This window comes from Saccopteryx bilineata, chromosome 2 (genome assembly GCF_036850765.1).
Source record: "Saccopteryx bilineata isolate mSacBil1 chromosome 2, mSacBil1_pri_phased_curated, whole genome shotgun sequence".
Taxonomy (NCBI): domain Eukaryota; kingdom Metazoa; phylum Chordata; class Mammalia; order Chiroptera; family Emballonuridae; genus Saccopteryx; species Saccopteryx bilineata.
In genome coordinates, this window is record NC_089491.1 from 253198998 (window position 1) to 253213124 (window position 14127).

Sequence of the window (14127 nt, forward strand, 5' to 3'; positions counted from 1 at the left end):
CAAAGCTCTTGGTAAATACTCAAGGATTCTAAAACAGTAATTTACTAAGGTTTTACTTCATACTCAGTCACAACAGTATAAACAGATTGCATATAACAATCCACTCAGCTATCTCAGTAAATAACACCAACATATCTCAAAACAGATTTTAAAAAGTCACACATATCATTCTCCAACAGGGCAGGAACATAATTTGAAAATTTTGTTCAACTTATTTTACTGAGACCATTAAGACAGTAAATATTTTTAGGAAATATTTTTAAAATATGATATTTTTATTGTACCAAGATATGGCCAGTGATGCAAATTGTGTGTTGGAGTAGTATGATTAATGTTGCAAAGGGTAATGATAAGTGTTGGGTTTATTTTCTCCTGTTACCAAAATCTATAAATCAACATATAGAACATTCAAAGAAGGACATCTAGATTTTCGACATTCAATTAGAGTTGCCATCTGATCTGTCCTAACGGGGACTCTGTTGTCCCTCTGTCCACCTTGTCACCCTCTCTTCATGTCTCACCCCCTGACACATGGCTGCTACCACTCTTCCATTTCAGGAGCCCGAACCAACCGTTAAGCTCAGTGACCTGATGAACCAAAGCACATCTTCTGGGGCCATGAAGCTCTTCCCCTGTGAGTCTGCATTTCAGAATTCTAATCTCATTTTTTCTGGTCATCCACTTATCCTGGGTCATGTGACCCATCTCTGTCTTCCCTGTTCATATCACCTGTGGATCTCTCTACATCTTCACCCAGACCCACAGGATCCTCACGTCATGTCCATGTCCCCTCAGCTCTCACGTTGTGTCTGATTCCTGCCACTGCATGACCCCACCCACATTCACCCCTTTGCAGCCCCCTGAGGAAAGCAGGGAACTTGCTATAGTCCCTGTAGTCCCTGTATTTAGTGTAGAAAGGGAGGGAGGGAGGCCCAGATACTCTCCCTGCCTCATGTATCTTCTTCAACATCAGAACCGTGAGGCTGAGCTGAGGCTGTCTAGCTTGGTCTGGAATTCACAGTGAACTGCCATGGGGGCACGAGGCACTACTACATGAGATGCTGTGTGAGGATGCAGTCTAGGGATGAATTCCAGGCACAAAGCTGACCTGCACTCTCACAGTACCTGTCCCTTCAGAAGTGATGTCCCAGAGATGATAGTTAGTCAAGAGGAGATGTGATTTGTGGCCTGAGTCCAGCACATCTCTCTATGGGACCTGAGGTGAGGGGATGCTCCACTGTTGCTGGGACAATGCAGAGCTTGCTCCACAGAAGCTGGTCAGGTGGGTCCATGGATGAGACGACAGCATTCAGGGCTGTGGGGACTTCCATGAGTTTCCTGAGCCCACAGGCGCTGACTGTGTTTTCTGTCCTCTCACACCCTATGGGAGTTTTCCAACAATCCATGGTGTGAGCTGGGCCATGGGGCATCAGGGGCAGGAACTCCATAGTGCGTGCCTCTGACACTCCCCTGATGAAGCTCTTGATGAGCCCAGACCTGAGGTAGCCTTCTCCTGCACTGGGGGAGGCAAATACAAGGAGGGTTTCCATGGCAACGGTTCCAAAGACTCCTGGAGAGTTAGATCTCTTACTTTGTGACATAGACAGGGGTGACTGACTCTCAGGGGTTCCAACTCTTCCCTGGCTCCTGTGTGTACAGATGGCCTCCCTGACCCCAGGCTCCAGCTGATAAGGAGGCTGACCATCACTGCCACAAACTCAGTACAACCGAATGCCACAGAGAACTTCCCGCCATAGAGAAGTGAGGGAAAAATTTACCCCCCTCCTTGCCCTGTGACCCATCACTGCTCTGTCCTTGACTGTGACCATCCTTGGTCAGGTTTTGACCTCTGCTGACACTTTTGATTTGAAACAAGCCATCTCATGATCTCATCTTGGCCTGTATCTAAGGGTTAGTGACAACACCTCCATTTGAGTTTCTAGGTGTTGTGACAAGAAAAACAGAAATAGGGGATATATGTGCTGGTGACCCAGGTGGCGTCTCCAAACCCTATGCCTGTCCTTGCTCCTGGCTTATGATTTGATGATACTCATTCTTTGAACTCTGACACCTGAGGGAAGCTGGGGTTTCATTTTGCTTCTGAGATGACACTCTGAGGAGCTCCTGACCTCCAGGCCCTGGGAGCTCCTCTCCAGAAAAGGCGTGGCTCTGACGCTTTTCTCCTGCTCACTTCCTCTAATTTAACCCCATGGTCCATTCTTCTTTCCATATATGTTCTCTTGTTGGAATCATATAAAATAAATATTACTTGATTTAGACCTAGACCTTATTAATCCAATCCCTAGTTCTTAAGAAATAAACTTGAACAAATATAATGAATATTGGACAATAATAAATAAATAAATCTCAAAATAGAGACAGAACCTCTAAAATGGGTAAGTTTTACTTATAATATTTTCCATCAATTTTTATACAGAGAAAAATTGCATAAATGGACAAAACTATCTTAAATACCTCAAGAGTCAGAGGAAAGGAAGTATTTTCAGTATGACATTCATGGGTGAATGAGAACCTGCAGAAGTATGAAGAACACAAGACATTTGTTCCCTGACAGCTCTGTTTCCATGGTGAAGGAGACATTAAAAAAAAGTCATGACAGGTTCAAGGGACTGGGGACATAATCGGAAACCCTCACAAGAACAACAACAAACATGAGCTACAACAACCATATATTTCAATGTGTAGGGATCTTCCAGGTAGAATTATCACCAGGTACAAACTACTGGGGTTAATGGGGAACTTTCAGCCTAAGCCTGGACTCAGTGTGGTCATGGCCCTGGCTGGATAGCTCGGTTAGTTAGCGCATTGTCCAGATATGCAAAGGGTGTGGGCTTGATCCCAGGTCAGAGCACAAACAGGAACAGATTGAAGTTTCTATCTCTGTCTCTTTCTTCATTCTTCTCTCTCTAAAATAAATAATGAACTCGGAGAAAAAATATGGTCATGCTCCAGTAATGAGTGTAGGGATCAGGCAGAAGTAAACTCAACTACCATGTAAACTTTTAATATCTGGGAACAAAGCATTTTATGGAGCTGTGTGGATGACATTAGTGACCTGAAATAATAATTGCTCAACCCCAACATCACACAGGGAATCTGCTCATTTACTGCCCTGGGTAGTGACATTGGAAAGATTGAACTGCAAAACCACAGCTCTTCCTGGAGGGTTGGGTGGTGTGTAATGGGCTGCAGAACGTGCATTTTGGAACCAGTAGGGGGCGCTGGTGGACTGCGCCTGAAGCTCAGGGTTGTGGGCCAGGCAGGCTAGGAAAGTTCCTGCTAATTCTTGCACACTTGGGCAGGCAGTGTCCTCGATGAAGTGTGACTTGTCTGCATCTGGTGCCTCAGGTGTCGCATGAACACTCAACTCTGACTCACACATTTGCCTCATATTTTATCTTCTCCTTTTATGAATTCATTCCCCTGGTCTGATTTGCAGGAAAGATAGAAAATGACGCAGCAAAATTAAATCTTCTTGACAAAACACGACCTACAGTGCTCCGTGGGCAAAGGAGGAGACACCTAAGGAGGGATTTTCCCAGTGACAACATTAGGCATCAGCAAGCAGAGCTCTGGGCTCTCTGTCATGGCCCGGGTTCCTCCCCTCCCCTCCTCACTCCCTGCACAGGGAGTTTCCTGTGGTGGAAAGTGAGCCGGTATGGGGGAGGGGCATCGCTTTCTCCTTCCACCAGCTGCACACAGCGGGGCTGTTCCATTAGCTGTGAGGGTGCTCAACCTGCTTCCAGGTCCTGGGCCAGAAGGTGCTGGGGCTGTTGGGGCCATCCTCAGTGTCTAGATCTCTATGTATAATTTATAGATATATATAAAATATAAAAGTATATGTTTATATATATAATTATTTAAGTTTGTGTTTATATAGTACAAAATTATAATCAGTACCTAAGTTTTTGTGATATAAAAACTATACATAAATATATAATAGTGTTGACATACATATAAAAACACAGAAATGGATTTACATACAAACCTAAATAAATACATGCTTAAACACACATACCCATACAAGCACTACATATACACATACTTGCACGCATACACTACCCATAACTGTCATGGGCAGGTGACTGTGAGGGTAAAGATACAAAGACTCAGTGTCCATAACGGATGCTAACTCAATTGTGCAGATATTTTTATTATTATTACAATATATTTTCAATTTGCGAAACTCAAGAATATGCTTATTCAATGATTTTTCATAACTCAGTTATTTCAGTTTTTTAAATTTTATTCATTTTAGAGAGGAGAGGGAGAGACAGAGAGAGGAGAGACAGAGAGAGAGAAGGGAGAAGCTGGAAGCATCAACTCCCATATGTGCCTTGACCAAGCAAGCCCAGGGTTTCGAACCGGCGACCTCAGCATTTCCAGGTCGACGCTTTATCCACTGCGCCACCACAGGTCAGGCCTATTTCAGTTTTTGTAACTTGATAGTTATGCAATTTTGAAGTAAAATTTTATAAGGAAAAGTTGAAAACTACACACAGATTAAGGAACATAGCAAGTAACCCCCAAGTTATGGCTTAATTCCTTTTAGCAGTGAGAACATATGGTTTTCGTCATCCTCTGTCAGACGTATTTCAATTAGCTTATTGTCCAAAGGTTCTATTTTTAGAAATAAATATATAATATTCTTATATATTCATATCAATACATGTATTCATTTATTGATGACCACTTAGGTTGTTCTCATATCTTGGTTGTTGTAAGTAATGCAGCCATGAGCGTTGGGGTGCATGTCTCTTTTTGAGTTACTATTTTTTAGGTTGAGATAATAAATACCCAGAGGTGGAATAGCTGAATCATAAGGTAGTATATTTTTGAGAGTAGGATTATGGACATGTAAATAGACACAGTGACCTGATGATCTGCAGTAACCAGCAGGGAACCCAGACATTTTGGCCATGAGGAGGTGTGTGCTGTGTGACCAGCAGGAGGCGCTGTGGGACAGTCCTGAATTCCCACCACAGCTGGTAAGAACTATTCACTCAATAGAGCCTGGGCCTGAAGCCTGGGCCATGTGCTCCCTGATGAGACTCAGCAGCTACTCTCACCTCTGACCTTGTAGAGTCCCTTGAGCCCACCTTTGTGTTGTCTTAGCAGGTGCTTCCTCCCAGGGTTCTACCAAGGGATAAAATCAGACTCCTTCATTCTCAGCCTGGGGTGTGAGCTGAGCTCAGCCCCAGGGCTCAGGAAGAAGCTGGGTGGTCACTGAGGGACACACATTTGCATGGACAGCCCCTCCTCTGGCAGAGGGGGGAGAAGAAAAGGAGGCCTGGGGCAGCCCAGCCCCACTGTGGGCTCAGGGCTGTGAGCACCATGGCCTGGACCCCTCTCCTCCTCGTGCTCCTCTCTCACTGTGCAGGTAGGATCAGGTCTTAGAAACACTGGACATTTTCAAAACTCACTCTACTCTTGTTCATAATCCTGATAACAGTTACTGGTGTCTCTGACCCCTCATCTATGTGTCTCTGTTTGCAGGTTCCCTGTCCCAGCCTGTGCTGACTCAGCCACCCTCCCTCTCTGCATCTCCTGGAGCATCAGCCAGACTCACCTGCACCCTGAGCAGTGGCTTCAGTGTTGGCAGCTACTACATATACTGGTACCAGCAGAAGCCAGGGAGTGCTCCCCGGTTTCTCCTGTACTACTCTTCAAGTACAAGTTTGGGATCCGGGGTCCCCAACCGCTTCTCTGGATCCAAAGACACCTCGGCCAATGCGGGGCTCCTGCTCATCTCTGGGCTGCAGCCTGAGGACGAGGCAGACTATTACTGTATGATCGTGCACAGTGGTGCTTCCCACAGTGACACACACAGATGGGGAAGTGGGACATAAACATCCACCTCCACAGTCTTGATTCACAACAAATGAGCATTAAAAAACAATTCTACATGTACACTATATTTGGGAGTAAATTCTGGTTTAGAATCTCTACTATCCATTTTTTATTCCATGTTTCTGAAGTCTAAGGAAAATAAAATCAATATCAAAATAAATTCCTCTTTGTGTCACTTTCCTTTTGCCTGTTAGTCATGTGTGGTAAACCAGAGTTTGTGAGACTGCTGTTCTTTTCTTGAAATAAGCAAATGATACTTTTTATTTTTCATAGCTCGGTGACCATCCCAGCAGGTGGACCTTCCTCCACAGCCAGGACTCTGCCCTTCCAGAGGTCAGAGCAGTGACCTTCCCCTTCCTCCCAAGCGCCTGTGCACAGGCGGTGGAAGAGCTCTGAGTACCGTGGACGGGGCCCCAAGATGTGAGGCCCCAGGTGGCAACTCCGGCCCATGAGGACTTCCAGCACAGAGCTGGTGCAACCTTTGCTGGGCACCTGAGCCTGCTGTTCAATCAGGAGAGAGGGGGTATCAAGAGGAAAATTTGTAGCTGAGGTCAAGAAATATTTGGGGGTTCTTGATAGGGTGAGAATGCTCCACTCTTGCTGGGGAAATGCAGAGCCCGCTTCAGGGAAGGGGGTGAGTTGACCTATGGATGAGACACTCTTATAGCATGTCCCTGCTCCCGGCCTGGGCTTGATGCCCGTCCCCTGCACCCTCACCACTCAGGGAAGCTGCTTTCTCTGTTTCCTGGAGGTTGCCCTCTGAGGAACCCTGATCTCCAGGTTCTGGGGACCCTCCCTGTGAGAACATGGCTCTCAGACCTGTCACTTGCTCACTTCCTCCACTCTAACTGTTACATTCCAGGAGACAGACCACAGCAAACCAAAAGTGAATTTTATAAGTTTTATTGCAAACCTGCACAGGGACTGCAGGCAACCCACGCAAGGGAACACTACAGCCCCGAGCTTCTAAAATGGCTCCTTTTTATAGGGTGGCTATCTAGGCTGAGCAAGCAAGCAACGTTTACAAGGGCGGGAGAAGTGTGATTAGCTGACCTTGTTCTTGGCTAAGTCTCTAGGGTAGGGGCTTCCTTGATCTGGGTACATAGAGTTCAGTGGAAAATATTGCTACATTTCTAACAGTTGTTTATCTTTTTTCCTCCAGCCATGTACTGGATGTACTCAGTTTTCATGGCTGGTGGCCTGCACTGCTTGTCCTAAGATGTCACATTCCCCCGTTTTCTTCTTACTAGTTCAAATCATTGAACTTTGGTATTGCTTATCCGAACTGGGTATAATCTGGTAGGGCTGAGCTAAGACCATAAGTTTTATAGTATCTATTCTTTCTCGAACAAATGCTGTGGTGCAACCGCAACAAACTGGAACTGGACCCTAAACTGATGTAATCAATTTGGGTTTTATACACTGGCCAGTGATTAGCCTACTACGCCTCTCACAACGGTCAGGGATGAGCTCAGGGGGAGAGGGGTATTTATAGGCGAAACCTACAAGGTTACAATGTTTTCAGCACGTTTGTACAATATCTTTGCAAAAGTACACAAGCACACACTGTTCTAAGATAATAAACTATTATACTTTCCTGCAATATTTGTAGGGCTGACACACAAGGAATGCATCCTGCCTTTGCTAGCAAGATTAGATTTGCTGAGGCTCATGAGAATTTTCTACTTTAGCTGTAGCTATAAGCTATTTGGGTCAGGGGTCTTCCCTAGTATGTGCTGGCACGCTGATAGTGTGCCCTTAGTACTACAAGCTTCACGGCTTGAATTCTGTTTTGTACATACTGCGTGAGGCAGTTGATAATACACAGACTAATGGTGCCCCCCTCCCCTACTATAAGCAAAATGAGGGGTCCGGTAAGAGCAGTGAGTAATGTAGTGAGCTAAGGGGATGAAGAGAATAAATTCTTATACTAATTTCTTTCTGCCTTGCATTTTTCTTCTCTGTACTAACCTCTTACAACTTGCACAAACCTTCTGCAACTTATATAAACCTTTAATTTTTGAACTTTCTTATCTATTCAGAAATAACTGGCTTTATAATAACTTACTTTCTCCCTTTTTCGTTCTAAAGTATTTCTATACCTTATACCTTTTATTATCAAAACTACAATTTCCTTTCAGTCAGAACTCTTAATTTTAAAAATCTTAACCTTTACCTTTAGTGACAACTAAGCTGGTAATAAGTAATTTTCTTTAAAGTATACTTCCTCTTGGAGGTGTCCTCCCTCTAAGTAGCTAGTATTTATAGGTTAAGTGTAAGTACGCATATATTTTTATTACTTTGTAGCTTCCCTTCTAACTAAGGAACTTGTAGTAGTACATGTGTTAACTTTTAAGACAACTTGTTCTGGCTTCCCTTTGACCTTAGTTCCCCTCCCTTCCCAAAGTCTAATTAAAAGGAGGTCTTTAGTGAGTTTCTCTAGACATTAGCCATGCATGGACCAGTCAACTTCTGGTTTGTGGCTGAAGCAGGGCATGCTGTCCTTCTCAGAGTCAGCTTACAAGGGTTGGCGGGGTCAATCTCCGCTGTCTACAAGGGTGTCTCTGCTGGGACTGCAAGCTTCAGCCGGCTGTGATGGACCCAGGCAGGTATGCCTTCTACCTTGGCAGTAATGGGAGTGGTCAGGATCACGGTGTGTGGACCTGTCTACGTGGGAGTCAGTCCTTGGGTGGTGTACTTCTTTACCTATACTGAGTCTACAGGCTGGAAGGGATGTATTAGGTCTTCTGGCAGTGCTGAAATTACCTCTCAGACAGTCTTTTGGACAGCCTACTGAGTAATCTGTAGACCCTGTAAGACTCAGACTCAAGGATCCCTAAACTTTTTACACAGGAGGCTAGTTCACTGTCCCTCAGACCCTTGGAGGGCCACTACACAGAGTACTCTAGTACACTGACTACTAATGAAAGGTGCCCCTTCCAGAAGTGCAGCAGGGGCCAGATAAATGGCCTCAGGGGGCCATAGTTTGGGGACACCTGCTGTAAGTACTTAAGGAAGGAGTGGTTATTTAATTTAGTTCTATTTCCTTTCTGAGTTTTGGTAGGAAGGGAGGGAGTCTCTTAAACATTATCTTAAAAGGAGTGAATTCTTCCCTGTAGGGGGTGTACCTCACCCTAAGGAGGGCTAAGGGGAGTAAGGTGGGCTACTTTCTACCGGTTTAAAACAAGTTTAAAGTTTCCTTTAAGATCCGATTTAAGTTTTCTACCTATTAATTACTTTAGTAAAATCTATTTCTAAATGTTCACCTGGGAAAGTTCTCTCTCTGTTTCTCTTTATAATTTCTTTTTTTTTTTTTTTTTTTTTTTTCTGAAGCTGGAAATGGGGAGAGACAATCAAACAGACTCCCGCATGCGCCCGACCAGGATCTACCCGGCTCGCCCACCACTCTGCCCACCAGGGGGCGACACTCTGCCCACCAGGGGGCGATGCTCTGCCCCTCCGGGGCGTCACTCTGCCGCAACCAGAGCCACTCTAGCGCCTGGGGCAGAGGCCAAGGAGCCATCCCCAGTGCCCGGGCCATCTTTGCTCCAATGGAGCCTTGGCTGCGGGAGGGTAAGAGAGAGACAGAGAGGAAGGAGGGGGTTGGGGGTGGAGAAGCAAATGGGTGCTTCTCCTATGTGCCCTGGCCGGGAATCGAACCCAGGTCCCCCGCACGCCAGGCTGACGCTCTACCGCTGAGCCAACCGGCCAGGGCCTCTTTATAATTTCTTTACTTTGCTTAATATTTATTTGTGTATAGACTGAACACTTAGAAATTATGCATTCTTTATTAGATTCTAAGTCTGACTTTTCTGATTGGTTGTAAAAAAAACAAATATCTTTGGCAACCTGAGTTCTAGAAAAGTTACTAAAATTTCCTAAAACCCTACTGGCTTTAGGGCTACCTTATTGGTAGTATTATCAGCTGCTTGCTTGGTTTTTCTTGAGAGTTTCCACAGAGTCCTCCTCTCTAGGTGGCCTGGACAGTGGATGATGACCACTACTTCAGGAGAGCAGTCTCCTGCATTCTCCGGGGTGAGGGTTTGAGCCTCACCTTTGCTGGTTCTTAAGCCTTCTCCTGATGGCCCCTCTTTGACTGTGCCTGTCTTAGGTTGTTCCTGCCTTTAGGAATCTTACCTGTCTTTGGCTAACCAGCCATCTTAGGGGCCAGAGTTATTTATGGCTATGAGAGTGAGAGAGGAGCAACGTTCCTTCTAAAATGCTTAGTTTTAGCAGCCGATGTTTCTACATAATGAAAAACTTATAATATATTTCTTTTCTAATTCCTAGAGCTGAATGCTATGTAAAGGCTAAGTTGACTGCCTTAGTATCTTCTGGCTCCTCTAAGTCTAGGGGTGTATAGACTCGGTAAGCTTTCTATAGTCTAAGAAAGCTGTGGGGGTCTTCTTAGGATCCTGAATAACTTCTGACACTTTAGATAAACGTATAGTTGTTTTTCTGAGTATCTTCTCTGATCCAGGCTAACAGAAACTGGTGGAAAGTGTCTAAAAATTTCTTCACTTGCTTGGGTGGTGGGGTCCCGCTTAGGCTAGGCAATTGGAAACATTTTCTCAAGGTGGTCTCAGTTGTTGTAAGTGGGGCAGCCTATGTACAGTACAGATTTCTAACAGTCCTGTTCAGGCTTGAGGCTCCTCTGAGAAAAAGGGGGTTCTGAGCTTTCTAATTCTGTAGGCTACTTGGAAAAAAAGAATTTAAACTATTTCTTATTTTCTTCTTCCTTGACTATCAGCTGTAATTGAACTATTGCTCTTATGCCATCTTAAATCAGCACCCTGCCCTTTAACTCGGTTGGAACTATGAGGGCTCTAATCTATGACATTTCTATAGGAAATATTAAGTAAAACCCGAGCAGTTTTACTTTTGCACTTTTCCTAATGTACTTATTTACTTAGCTGATTAACAATTGCAGTTTTATAGGGTGGTAAATCAGGTAGAGGTTCAGGATTATGTCTCTAGAGTTCTCTTTTCTACCTATTATGTTAAGAATTCTTCTATTAAGCCAATCAATAGTAATATTTGTCACTCTGGGTTTTGTGACCTAACATTGAACAATTAACAATTACTGAATTATTACATATCCCCTAATATTTAAACTAAAATTTTAACATTACAGGCTATGAAATAGCAAATGAAAAGGAGAATTAACAAAAGACTGTTGAAACAACATATACATTTCTAACATAGAAAATGTTTTTTATTTTTACAACAACAGATCCTTGGTACAAAAAGGAAGTCTTTGTATTTGAAAAACTATACAATTATATGCTTTATTATTAGTACAAATTTAGTATGATTTATAATAAGAGGTTATAAACTACTATCCCTAATGAACTACAGATTTTCAGAGAAAAATAAGGAATGGTCAACATGTAGTTACTATTTCGTGGCTTCCCAGCTGGCAAAGAGATGCTAACCCTCTTTTTGACCTATAGCTTTACAACATCAAGTCATTATAAGGGTTGGGGTAGTAAACTAAAAAAAACACAATTTTATAAACTTATTTTCTTAACAGTGGGGTATTCTAGTTTACTTAAGATCCTTAATTTCCTCAGGGACATAGTAACCCTTTAATTCTCTGAGGACCCTTTTCTTATAATTCTTGACTATTATGGCTAAAGCAGTGGGCTTAGAAGGGGCCGTATTCCCTAAATCTTCTCCTCAGGTCTGGCTCCAAGTAGGAGGCAGAGATTCCCCAGAGCCAAAGCAGAGGAGGGCAGGGGGCTGTAGCAAGGTGATGATAGCCTCTAGCTTACTGCGCTGTTATCTTTTGCCTGACCAAGCAGTGGCTCAGCCCTTGAGCTAAGAAAGAGGTTTCTTTGTTATATACACTATAAGGGAATCAGTCAGGGTGCCTGGGATTCCCGGTGCCCAAGGGGGAGAGGTAGGTGCCCAAAACTGTGAGGGGAGCCTGCTGCTTCTCCTTTTCTCTGCCGCTTCTCCTGCAGCCAGCTGCAGCCTGGCTGCCTTTTCTTTCTCGACCTCTGCTGCTGTACTGGGCTGCACACTGACTGTGCCACCTGCCTGCGGGTGGGTGCTGGTGATAGTATGCTAGACTCTTTATGTTTTCTATGGGTCTAGCAATCCTTGGTTTGGCCAGTCTGCTCTTAAGTTGGCCATTTTCATTTACAGAGAGTTCTCAATGTATCTTCTTAACATTAATTCTTACCCTTTATTTTCTAAATGGGTAAAATTTCTTTGGGTCAGTAGGTGAATATCTGAATATCTGAAACTAGTTTCTACTCTATACTTCTTCCAGCACTCTCTTAGGTCTTTAGTTAGTTCCTATAATTTGTGGGCTTGTTTACAAATTTCCCTTAATATAGTTCTTAAAAAATTTCTTAACATAACCTGGTCTTCCCGTGGCTATGTCAATCCACACATCTATATATGGCATCTGGTCAGGGTGCGGGACCCGATAGACATTTGCCCTGATAGCAAAGAGTGTGGGTAAATTGAAGGTGCCCTCCAAGGGCTACCTTACACCAAAGGTTGGCCATTCTAGTTCACAAAGAGTCCGCAACGTGGTGGAATCAACAGGAGTCCCATAGTCTTGTGCACTGTGAGAGAAATCAGAAAAGTTATCAAGCAAGCACTGAAGAGGTATTAGAGCAGTAGATTGCCCCTGACCCATGGCCCTTGACTCTCGAAGGAATCCTGTCATGAAGCAATGGGCGAAGCAGACAAACAAACCAAATATGCACACAAAACAAACAAAACTTCTAAAACAAAACCAAAGGGAGAAGGCAGCGTCCTGCGTTCCCCGACCAACTGGGTAGGGAGAAATCAGGTGGCATCCCGCCTGCTCCACTACACCCTTTTCTAACCAGAGCTCTGTTTCCAAATATTCAAAGAGGAAGCTTCCTTACCAAAGAGTCTCGAGACTCCAAATGTTTCAAATCAGCCAAATTAAGTTTCCAAACTGCAACTGCCAGAGGCTAGCCAGCTACCAATATCTGCTGCAGCCCACTCCATGAGGAGGGGTCTTACACAGCCAATCCCACTGGGGCCTCCATATGTTACATCCCAGGAGACAGACCACAGCAAACCCAAAGTGAATTTTATAAGTTTTATTGCAAACCTGTGCAGGGACTGCAAGCAACCCATGCAAGGGAACACTGCAGCCCTGAGTTTCTAAAATGGCTCCTTTTTATAGGGTGGCTATCTAGGCTGAGCAAGCAAGCAACGTTTACAAGGGCAGGAGAGGTGTGATTAGCTGACCTTGTTCTTGGCTAAGTCTCTAGGGTAGGGGCTTCCTTGATCTGGGTACATAGAGTTCAGTGGAAAATATTGCTACATTTCTAACAGTTGTTTATCTTTTTTCCTCCAGCCATGTACTGGATTTACTCAGTTTTCATGGCTGGTGGCCTGCACCGCTTGTCCTAAGATGTCACAGTAACCACATAACCTGTCATACTTTTCCCTCTGTGGTTCTTTGTTTGGTGTGATAATGAATAAATATATATATTTTGAACTTATAATTTATAAATCGGACCCTATTAAAGTTTCTGAACTTGTGAGAAATGAACTTTATCAGGGTTAATGTGGATTAGGACACAGCAGGGCAGGAGCAGTTCAGGTCAGAAATGAAGAAGTAAGCTCTGAAAAGAGATGAGATGTGCTTTTATGGCAATGTTGAAGAAAATTACAAAAGTTGACAAAAAGTATGTTACATTTATCAGATAGCTATATATTATATCTCTATATTCAAGGGTGAGCAAAAGTATGTTTACATTTATGAGTACATGAACCACAACATTTCAACTTGTGTTATTATTTAATTACTGCATTATTTAGTTGTATAACAACAGTAAACCTACCTTTGCCCACCACAGGGTATATATATTTATTCTCAGGGTGAGTTCAAGTGTAAATGAGAAAACACTGAATTAATCAACAACAAAATCCTTTCTTCTCTGACAACGTCATGTTCTCATGGCAAAGACACAGATAAAGAGCCAGGACGTGTGCACTGAGGATGGGGAGCTGACGGGAGCCCTGACAACAACCCCAGCTCCCACATCAATCCACTGGCAAGGCTCACCAAGTACAGTAATCAGTAGGTAGGAACTGAAATACAGAAAAGAAAGGTTCTTAGCATGAGTAATTTTTAGCAGAACTTACTTTCTCTAAAACAAAGAGATTTTTAGCAGAACTCACTTTTTCTAAAAAAAAAAAATACTCCTTCCCCCTGGCCTTGAGGTTGGTTTCCCAGGCTGTGGCCTTGGATAGTTCCGC

General features: G+C 43.8%; 1 long non-coding RNA gene across 1 annotated transcript; it reads right to left on the bottom strand.

The window, feature by feature from the left end:
• Nucleotides 1-299: 299 nt before the first annotated feature.
• Nucleotides 300-12964, bottom strand: LOC136325532 (uncharacterized). Its single transcript, XR_010729268.1, has 3 exons — nucleotides 12759-12964; nucleotides 5591-5784; nucleotides 300-1518 (listed from the first exon to the last, which is right to left on the bottom strand). It is a non-coding gene; the product is annotated as an uncharacterized lncRNA (long non-coding RNA).
• Nucleotides 12965-14127: the final 1163 nt, after the last annotated feature.